Genomic DNA, 8,949 nt, shown 5'->3' on the forward strand with positions numbered 1-8,949 from the left:
TAGAGAATTTTTGTCTCATGTTAACAAGTATTAACCACAATACCATATAGTGTGGTCTGCCTGTGCCGAAACATAGTGGCTTCACCTCCTATTATAATGATTATGTAGGAGGCAGTAGCCACAGAAATCCGTGTTGATGCTTCTAAAAACCAAGATGTTGATAAGAGGGCAGTACTTTTGAGGGATATCTTGATTATTCATCGTTCAAATTTGTTGTTAAATACCAAAAAAAAGAATTTTCTTTATTGCGGTTAAGCTTCAAACCGATCATGCGAACAATTTGATAACGGGGCATAGCAATTTCTGCTCTTAATTATGTACCTTAGTGTCATCATTCTAGAAAACAGTCATATGCAATTTATCATCGCATTGTACTCCTACCGGCAAGTTTGTCGCTCTCGCCATTCAAATGGATAATAAAAATCGCATTGAATCCCTGTAACGATTCAATGCGATTTTTGACAAATCATCAAGGTTGTATGTGATAATATTTCCTATCTAGTTAGTCTACGAATTTATTACTCTGTTACTGAGGTCTCATTCGTCATGTTACGGATGACTCAAAGAAAACTAGATCGAGATCTAGTTTTTACATATAGGTCTATAATTTGGTCAGACTGAGTCTTTCCCATTCACAGATGTTAGTTGAACCCATGTCAACGATTTGTGCCGTGACCGTTGAAGGCAATTGACGTTTTTGAGTTATTGATTGCTAATCAAATGGCACCTCTTGCAATAAATTCCCAGATTAAGGGAAAATAAAATTCTCAGTACTGATTAATCATCATAATATGTTAACTTTGACAGGCAGGAAATTAGTCGCATGCCTTTGACTTGCCCTGCAGATAGGGGTGCTCTGGATCGTGACCAAGTATATGATTTATGCACTACAATTGCATTTCATGTAACGATTGAACGAGCCTGAAAAGTGTCAGACCTCGAAGGTGATGGCGATCTAACTCTTGATTGCGGCGTTTCTCTAGAGCTCCGAGGTACGGACGAAGCCGGAGTATTAACAGGACCATTGCGTCTAGTCGCCCTTGAGGCTGAGGTCTCCTGTTGCCTGCGTTTACTAGACTTATTGGGTGCAAGTCTAGCCATATGAGTAGACATAACAATCACCAAAACGTACGTTGTCGAGCGAAGATACACCAGAGAAATGGCGTTAAAAATTTGAATCTTTAGGGGCACCTCTTGGTACATTTCTTTGTATTTTGATTAACTGGGAAAGAAGTTGGCAGCTATCTCAACGGGGATCTGAAAGTGCTCATTTATCCTCACCCCATTACTATAGGGGCCCTGAAGATGGCCATTTGATGATCAGCGTCTGTCGTTTTGGTGTCTGACAGAATCGGCGGCCGGAGCATCGACGGGAAGGAGCCAGCTATAACTTGATCATAATTTTATTTCCTACATTTTTACTGCCCTCATGGATAGAAGAAGTCGTGAAAATACAACGTAGGAAAAGCGGCGAATGAACAGAGAACGGTAAAAGCGAAAACGACAACATAGAAGTGGTAACAAAGATAAGACACTTGCGTCTGCGTTACAGATTGAGAAGGCTGCGGAAGATATGCAAATAATTAGCGAGGAAGTATTATGATCGATGGCACTCTCTTCTCAGGCAAGAGGAAGCTCCAAGAAGGGCCTTAACATCGATTCCAAGGCAATCCCAAACGCAGAGAAAGGTATGTGCAGTATTTAGATTTGAAAGTTAATTTTTTGAGCCTATGAATTTAAGCTTCATTTAAACGGTCGTCTCTAAATGAGCTAAGACTTATGGAAGCTCATCGAACTGTCTTGAGAGTAGTCACTGAAGCAGTGAATGATCAGTTCTTATGCCTTCTATATCTAGCCATCCTGCTAAAATGTGAACATCACCTGTTCCTCAAGGCAGGTGATGGGGGAAGGGGGGGGGGGTGGAAGGGAAGGGAGGTGGAAGGGTGGAAGGGGAGGATGAGGGGGCTAGAATGCCAAGGAATGGGCTACTGTATCTATGTCTACTTACTTTAGCCTGGTTTAGACAACAGTTAGGGTTTTGGTCATGATACCCCTAAAGTTTGGCACTCATGTAAATGTGTTACGTAGGGGTGCCAAGGTCATGTGAAAGGTGGCCCTGAGTTTGACTAAGACTGTTGCTCTACCCTAATTTTTCTAGAAAAACCACAGGCAGCCTGTCTAGATGAGTCCATTCCTGCAAACTGCAAACTTCGCAGGTTTACAGGACCGTTGATTTTGACCATGTCTCCAAAACATCTAAAGAATAATCTCACGCAATTTGCAGATCATTTTTAGAAAGAGTTGGAACTATATTCTGCACTTTTTAATATTACTGGCAAAAAGCAATAAAGGAATACATACTTTCTCCTTTTGTTAAACATTTTTGGTTGCTTATATTCATGTTATCATGGTATCAATTTTCAAATGATAATCTCTTTACTTGCCCTAGTCTGCTGGTTCTATAAGTCGCATTCTAGAGTGAAAGAAGAGCAGAAAAAGGAACAACATCTCAACTACCTGTTTCTCAAAAACAATCATGGGAAATCGTGGTTTAGGGCTACTATGGAATTTATGGAGAAAAAAAATAGCCATTTCAAATTTTACTGGGGAAAAAAAAGGCCAATCAGAAATTATGCAAATACTCTTTCACACCCAGTTAGAAATGTGGAGAGAATTTAATCATTCCTTGTTCAAGTAATTGGTACAAAATTTTTTAAAATTGTAATTTTCTGATGATATGTGGAGCTTTATGGGATAATGCTCCGTATATCAAAAGAGAATTAAAAATTAGCCGAGAGGTACTTGATATGTAAAGGTAACAAGTGGTTCATTGGAAATCAGCACATTTCAAATGAGTGTGACTGTAAGAACAATATCATTATTAAGCATTAAAAGAAATATGATAAAAGGCCCCCAAGCAACCAGCGTAATCAGAAAAGCATCAGCATTGGCATTAGAGAGGTTTAATCTTTTGCTACATGACCCATGCTTATGGCACCACGAGTAACATCAATATAGATAATTTCCATTACTAATGCTTTCACAAGGTTTCCATGAAAGATCCCAAAGACGTTTTAGCATTAACATTTATTACATTTCTCAAAATTTAGATCCTTAGAAAGGAAACATGCAAATCCATCTTGGAAAATGACTGTTGACTTTTGGAGCCACAAAAAGATAAAGCGGGAAAGGAGATGAAGGTACATCATTGGTTTAGGTGTCTTTGGGTACTGCAGAAAGATGTTTTACAGGGGAATTCCTGCTGCAGTAAAAACATTTCATTCTGCAATAGCAGAGGAGATTAAAAGGGAGGCTAAAGTTATGTCACACTTCAAAATTTTCCTCTTCCTCTTTGGATCTGCACTTTGTCAAAACCTTATCATGTAGTGTTCTCCTTTTACCGGATGTTTCAGGCAGGCCAATTAAACAATGTCTTCTGCACTGAGGAGCAGTACCTTGAAACTTTCAGTGTTTATTTGGTTGACTTTGAACAATCATCTGGCTCAGACAATATTCTATCTACAAGAACAAGGATTTATTCACAAAAATATGAAGCATGAAGCAGACAATGTCCTCATTTCCTATTTGAAAAATGAGTACCATGCCATATTAACTGATTTTGGCAAATGTGCAGAATTGACAGCAGCTGGTTCCCTTGTTAAACATTTTTCACCTGAGAAACAAAACATATTCCAAAGGAAGCATGGTCACACTGCTCCAGAAATTGTAAGTGGTGCCAGTGCTCCTTCATATACTAGTGACATGTTCTCTTTTGGGAGAATGACCTATGCAGTTGACACAAACTTTCAATGTAGCCTCCTTTGTTCTTTGAGAAAAAAGTGCATTTGTAATGATCCTGAGTTTAAACTGCAATTATGTCATATAATTGAAGACCTAGAGGCGCTACTAAAATTGATTGCAAGTGATTAACTATTTGCACTCAACATACAATTCTGTTGAAACTGTTCTTTCACTCTTTATTTTTTTGGGTCAGGTGGTTGATCATGATCCTTCTCCATGGGCTTGTTTAATTTATGAAAACTGATTAAGAATGACATGAAGATTTAGATAGCAGTCACTGAATGCCCCCAAGGCACTGAAAGTTTTCCCCATAACACATTGTAAGTTGGCAGCTGATGAAATGGCACATCTTTTTAGTCGGTGCTATGGTGGAGCTGAAGTCATAGATGTAATCTTTCTTGCTATCAGGATACCTTTTGATTTAAAGTCACCAGGTTAATAAATATTTCTGAAGTGAATGGAACAGTTTCATAGGGATAGTATTATAAGTAAAATTGCTTGTGTTGACTAACCAACAAATTCATGGAAAAAATCTGTCAATGATTAATTTAAATGCATGCTGAAGCACACCAAGATATAATCATTTTATATTATGTAATGAAGATAACCTGGTTCTCTTGGTTTCATGTTACATCCGCTGAGTCTCAACAATGAAATAACTTAATTTCTCAAAGAACTGCCTGGGAAGTTTATTTTAACTCCATACTGAATGTTTTCAATGGAAATTATCCAGCTTGAATTTGCACAAATTAATTTGGAAGTAATACTGTAGTTATGTCTTCCTTTTTTACCTTTTTGTCACTCAGATCATGAGTGACTGTTTTATAACCCTAGGTAGACTGGGTTTTGTTTTGCTTCCTCCTTGATAATTTTTTATTTCATCTTCAAAGGCAATCAAAAGTAGAAACTTAATCTGAAGAATATAGTTAACCTAGAAATGAATAATTATTAGTGTTATTTTATATTCTGCCCAAATTGAAACAATATTCCCATGTTGTATGGTCAACCATTTAACTATATTCATGTCCAGGAGCTATTTCCAGATTTACATTGTACATGAAAACAATTAACTTTTCTGTTTATGGTAAGCAGAGGCCTGCCACTATTGCTTGTCTATACTTCTAAAATTGCATACATTCAAACCTTGATGAAGCAGCAGCTAAGTAGAGGTTGGCTGCTTGATAGTGGTTAATCAGAAATTAGCATATGGTGGGGAAGGCTATTGCCAGAAAAAAAAAAAAAGAAAAAAAAAAAAGTAGAACTACCACACTTGTCCTAATGAGAATGGAACAAGGTCATTATGATAAATAACTTGTTAGCTTTTATCAGTTGTTACCTTCATTGTTGGAGTCTTACCTATCATCAGCTTACCACATCTTTGGGTTACTTTGGACTGGCTGCTTTAATTAATAATGATGAAAACAATAGAAGATTCCATACTGGATGACCAAAAAGTTGCTGTGGCCACTTATAGAGGTGCGAAAAATCAATATTAAAAAGGAAATTTCCTAAAGACCCTTATAGACTATGAATTTAAGCTCACTCACAGTTTTCTCAAAAGTGGTCCTTGCTCAGAATTCCTATCCTAACTGTCAGTCACTCCCAACAATAACAACTGTGCTTCAAAAGCCTAGCTATGCCCCTATCTGCAACAGCTTCAGGGGATGGTAGTCAATATAAAAGTAATTCAATTTCATCTTCATTTCTGAACAAAATTCTGCCTCAAACCTCAATCTTTAACAATGAAAGTCTGATTTACAATAACCATAAAAATCTACCCATTGACAATCTGTCAACATCATCTGTCCCATGAACTGTTAGTAATAGCTGTGTGGTTTTTGAGTTGAAAGAGTTAATTTGCACATCTTAAAATTGTTTAAATATGTCTTTCATGGAATGAATAATTTGGAGTTCATCAAATTTCTCTGGAATGGGGTTGTACAGAGTAGACTGTATTCCATCTACCTTGCATACTCTTTTTTTTTCACTTCTCCATCTTTAGCTGGTGGTTTCATTTGCTGTACCAGCACCTCCTGAACTTCTCCAGGATTTATCCTGGCCATGTCTGTGGCAAACTTGTCTTGGACATAGCACGTGGTACACTTCGTAAATTCAATTTCCAATGGTGCTCAAGGAGATAAACCAGTCCTATTGCATGGTTACACAGTCCTGCTCCTGCCTCACAGTTGCAAGAGCTATTTGATATTTGGACTTCAGGAGCCCTTGAGATTTCAACCTAATAAATAATTTGGAACATATTTGTGTAACACATTGGTGTTGGTCTGTTTATTATTCGTTAGTATGTGTACTGTATTGATTACAAATGCACCTATCTTGTGATTATTGACAACGAGCTTAGTATGGGTTCAAAGGTGAGCACTTTTTACTTAATTCAGTAAATGTGCTATTCGCAGTAATCCTACTGTGCTGGAAATACCTGCATGCTGTAAAATTACTATAAGTCAGTAAAGTCTTCTACTTCTATATGTGTAACGTGTTTGTTAATAAAGTTCAGTTAGCCTTTGGCAATGAAAGAGAGAGTCTCTGTGTCTTAATGATGACACTATAGTATGTAAAGCGAAGTTTAAGACTTCTTTAAGCTCAAACAAAACTGCATGGTCAGACAAATACCTGCAACCTCTATGGCTTTTCATTTCTCCTTTGTGATCGGTAGCTTGTGTCTAGTGTTTTCCCTGAAAGGGAAGGTGTGAAAACGTGAACAGCCCACGAGTCATGGTTTCTAGAGCTTCATTTCATCATTTTTGTAAGTCATCGGAGATTTCGAATTTCAAATCCGAGCATAAACAAAGTATAAAACCAATATAAGATCCTTAACATAGTATGAATGGCGTGAATCACGCAACTGTTCGAGTACAATTTCCACCCTTACCTGAACTCGAGGCATCATCAACAAAAACTCGTCAAGACTGAGTCTTACCTTAATATCAAAGATATAACCTTCGCAGAAACTGCTACAACCACGGATTGTGACTTTCTTTGGGACCTTTCCATCCTTCTCAAGCCATTTCTCGACGAAAGTTGAATCAAAATATGTAATATTTAAGAGATTTCGACAACGCGATGAGAGAAACCACACAAGCGACTAAATACAGGAATGACTCCGACCTGTGATTGGATGATAAAAATAGCAAAAGTTAATAATTTATATCTTAACTCCTTGCTCGTGGGTATTGTTAACAGCGTGTCTCAAAGCGGAAGAATGAAATATCAATGCGAGTGAAAACACCGATTTGTCAAACAAGAAATGGTGACTAACGTAGCGAAGAGAAGGCAGCCTTTCTTGTTCAGCGAGGTCGTTCAGCGATACTCCGGCGATGAAAAAGTCATCTGCTGACTAGACTCATTTAGTCAGTTCAGGCGGACGATCAGAGACTGGAGTCATTCTTGTATTTCACCGCTGACAGGAATAGCTCCGACTCAAACGTTATTAATTTTTTTCAATAATTTTTTAATAATTTTTTTAACAGTTTAAAAAAAAAATAAATAAATAAACTAGTGAGAAGCGCTGTGCGAACAGTATTTGTAAAACTTCTTTATTATCTGACGCGTTTCGTTTAACTGTCGTAAACTTCTTCAGGGAGTTTTACAAGTCAACACCAAACGCCTACATTTATAAGCCATTGTTGGCGGCTATTGCGGGGGCCAATGACCATAAGAGCTTGGCTGGACTTACGAGCAGGAATAGGCAAAGTTGTGAAAAAATTTGAAAATTTCTTCTGAAAATTTTTTTGGCAAGGTGAGAAATATTTTTGGGAGCCACGGTTTTAGCTAAAAATTTTCAAATTTGAAGCGGTTTTTTACAGATGATGCCTGGAAAGTAGTTGGCAAATTAGGTTAGGATGGCTCGTGTACTTTACAGGAAATGTGGTTTATGTTCTATTCATTCTTTCTTAAATTTAAGTGGTATAAATACCCTGTCTAAAACAGTAGTGTGATACAATAGCAAACGAGATATACTCGTTCCATTACAGCGTCATGTGATGAACAGCCTTAATTAATTTTAGAACAAGTTTTATAAAATCATTTTACTCTTTCTTGTTATGGTCGAAACTGTTCGAAGATTGGTTGTACCATCACTGCAAACAGTTAAGGTACTTCGACATGATTCAGTGCGAGAGCTACTGCAACTGGTTTCACTGGTAAGACGTTTTTTTGGTTTGGTTTGTTTTTTCTCTTTTTTAGGTCTAGTGGAGTTGTTGGAAATTACCAAGTAAAATTAATCCGCGACTTTCTTCCTTTAGGTGTTGTGCAAAAAGAGATGAAGAGCCCGATGAATGGATTTGTCCTTTATGTGAACAATAACCTAAAAATCAGTTTTCCACGAAAAAAACTCCCTCGATTGCGTCCAAGCCATATTTCTCCAGCAGAGCATACTGTAAATTAAAAGCATCGGTCGCAGCGTCACGCAACATTGCGTGATTTTCCAAACGAGACATGCAGTTGCTGCATTACTTTAAAACTTAGAAACTACATGGCCCTGTAGTAATAAAAGAGGACTTCATTTACAAGCACTGTAGACTTCAACATAAGAGAGTATGAGACAGAGCTGAGCTGAAGCTGTCACGCCATCTGCCATAATGTACTACGTCCGAGCTTTTCCGGGACTTCTCTTAAGCTTTTTTTCATTGATCGAAAGTGAAATTTCGGAACAAGCGAGCCGGGACACAGCAAAAGAAGAACCAAACGAAGGTTTGTAAACATGCCAGGCGAAGTAATTTACATTATTATAACGTGAGCAGAGACCAAAATCCTCAAAGAGAAAACGAATTGGACAGTCCGAGTTTTAAAGGTTTTCACACTCAGTTAGATTACAAGCTTTCTCATGGTGATAAAAATGAAACACAGCTAACACTGGTATAGTATATAAAGTTTTATGTTCAAAATTAAAAGAGGAGAAAACGGAATTGGTGAAAAATATAACCAAACTGGCATAACTCTTAAAATTCACACTAATCGTCAGTTACGGTGTCAGAGCGACTGCGATTATGCTGCGGTCCATATCGCGGCTAGCACATTATAGCGATCTCTGTTCATCGCACTGAAGCAAGCCTCAGGGACTACATCGGCCACCCTTCGAGTGAAAAAATAAGAGCTCGTTCTGATATCCTTTCCGATGCGTTGAGTGGA

The 8,949-nt window shown here is 37.7% G+C and overlaps 1 protein-coding gene and 2 long non-coding RNA genes across 7 annotated transcripts in view; 2 read left to right on the forward strand and 1 right to left on the reverse strand.

Moving 5' to 3' along the window:
• The first annotated feature begins 828 nt into the window (after window positions 1-828).
• Window positions 829-6,337, forward strand: LOC149042092 (uncharacterized). 2 transcript variants are annotated; one of them, XR_016188189.1, is made up of 3 exons: window positions 907-1,688; window positions 3,111-5,277; window positions 5,804-6,337. It is a non-coding gene; the product is annotated as an uncharacterized LOC149042092 (long non-coding RNA). The 2 variants fall into 2 exon arrangements; XR_016188188.1 differs by lacking the exon at window positions 5,804-6,337 and having other exon boundaries at window positions 829-1,688; window positions 3,111-5,314.
• LOC149042093 (uncharacterized) lies at window positions 2,948-7,198 on the reverse strand. Its single transcript, XR_016188187.1, has 5 exons — window positions 7,079-7,198; window positions 6,740-6,927; window positions 6,433-6,494; window positions 4,593-6,037; window positions 2,948-4,214 (listed from the first exon to the last, which is right to left on the reverse strand). It is a non-coding gene; the product is annotated as an uncharacterized LOC149042093 (long non-coding RNA).
• A 1,240-nt stretch (window positions 7,199-8,438) lies between these two features.
• LOC149042094 (uncharacterized) overlaps window positions 8,439-8,949 on the forward strand; it is a 10,005-nt gene continuing 9,494 nt past the window's right edge. For 2 of the 4 annotated variants that reach the window (XM_089211547.1, XM_089211550.1), the window contains exon 1: window positions 8,439-8,511. The gene's annotated coding sequence lies outside the window, so the exon portion shown is untranslated. The remainder of the gene's footprint in view (window positions 8,512-8,949) is intronic. The other 2 variants (XM_089211549.1, XM_089211548.1) reach the window with 2 other exon arrangements.

The sequence above is a fragment of the Pocillopora damicornis genome, chromosome 7, assembly GCF_964200805.1.
Source record: "Pocillopora damicornis chromosome 7, jaPocDami1.2, whole genome shotgun sequence".
NCBI classification, from domain to species: domain Eukaryota; kingdom Metazoa; phylum Cnidaria; class Anthozoa; order Scleractinia; family Pocilloporidae; genus Pocillopora; species Pocillopora damicornis.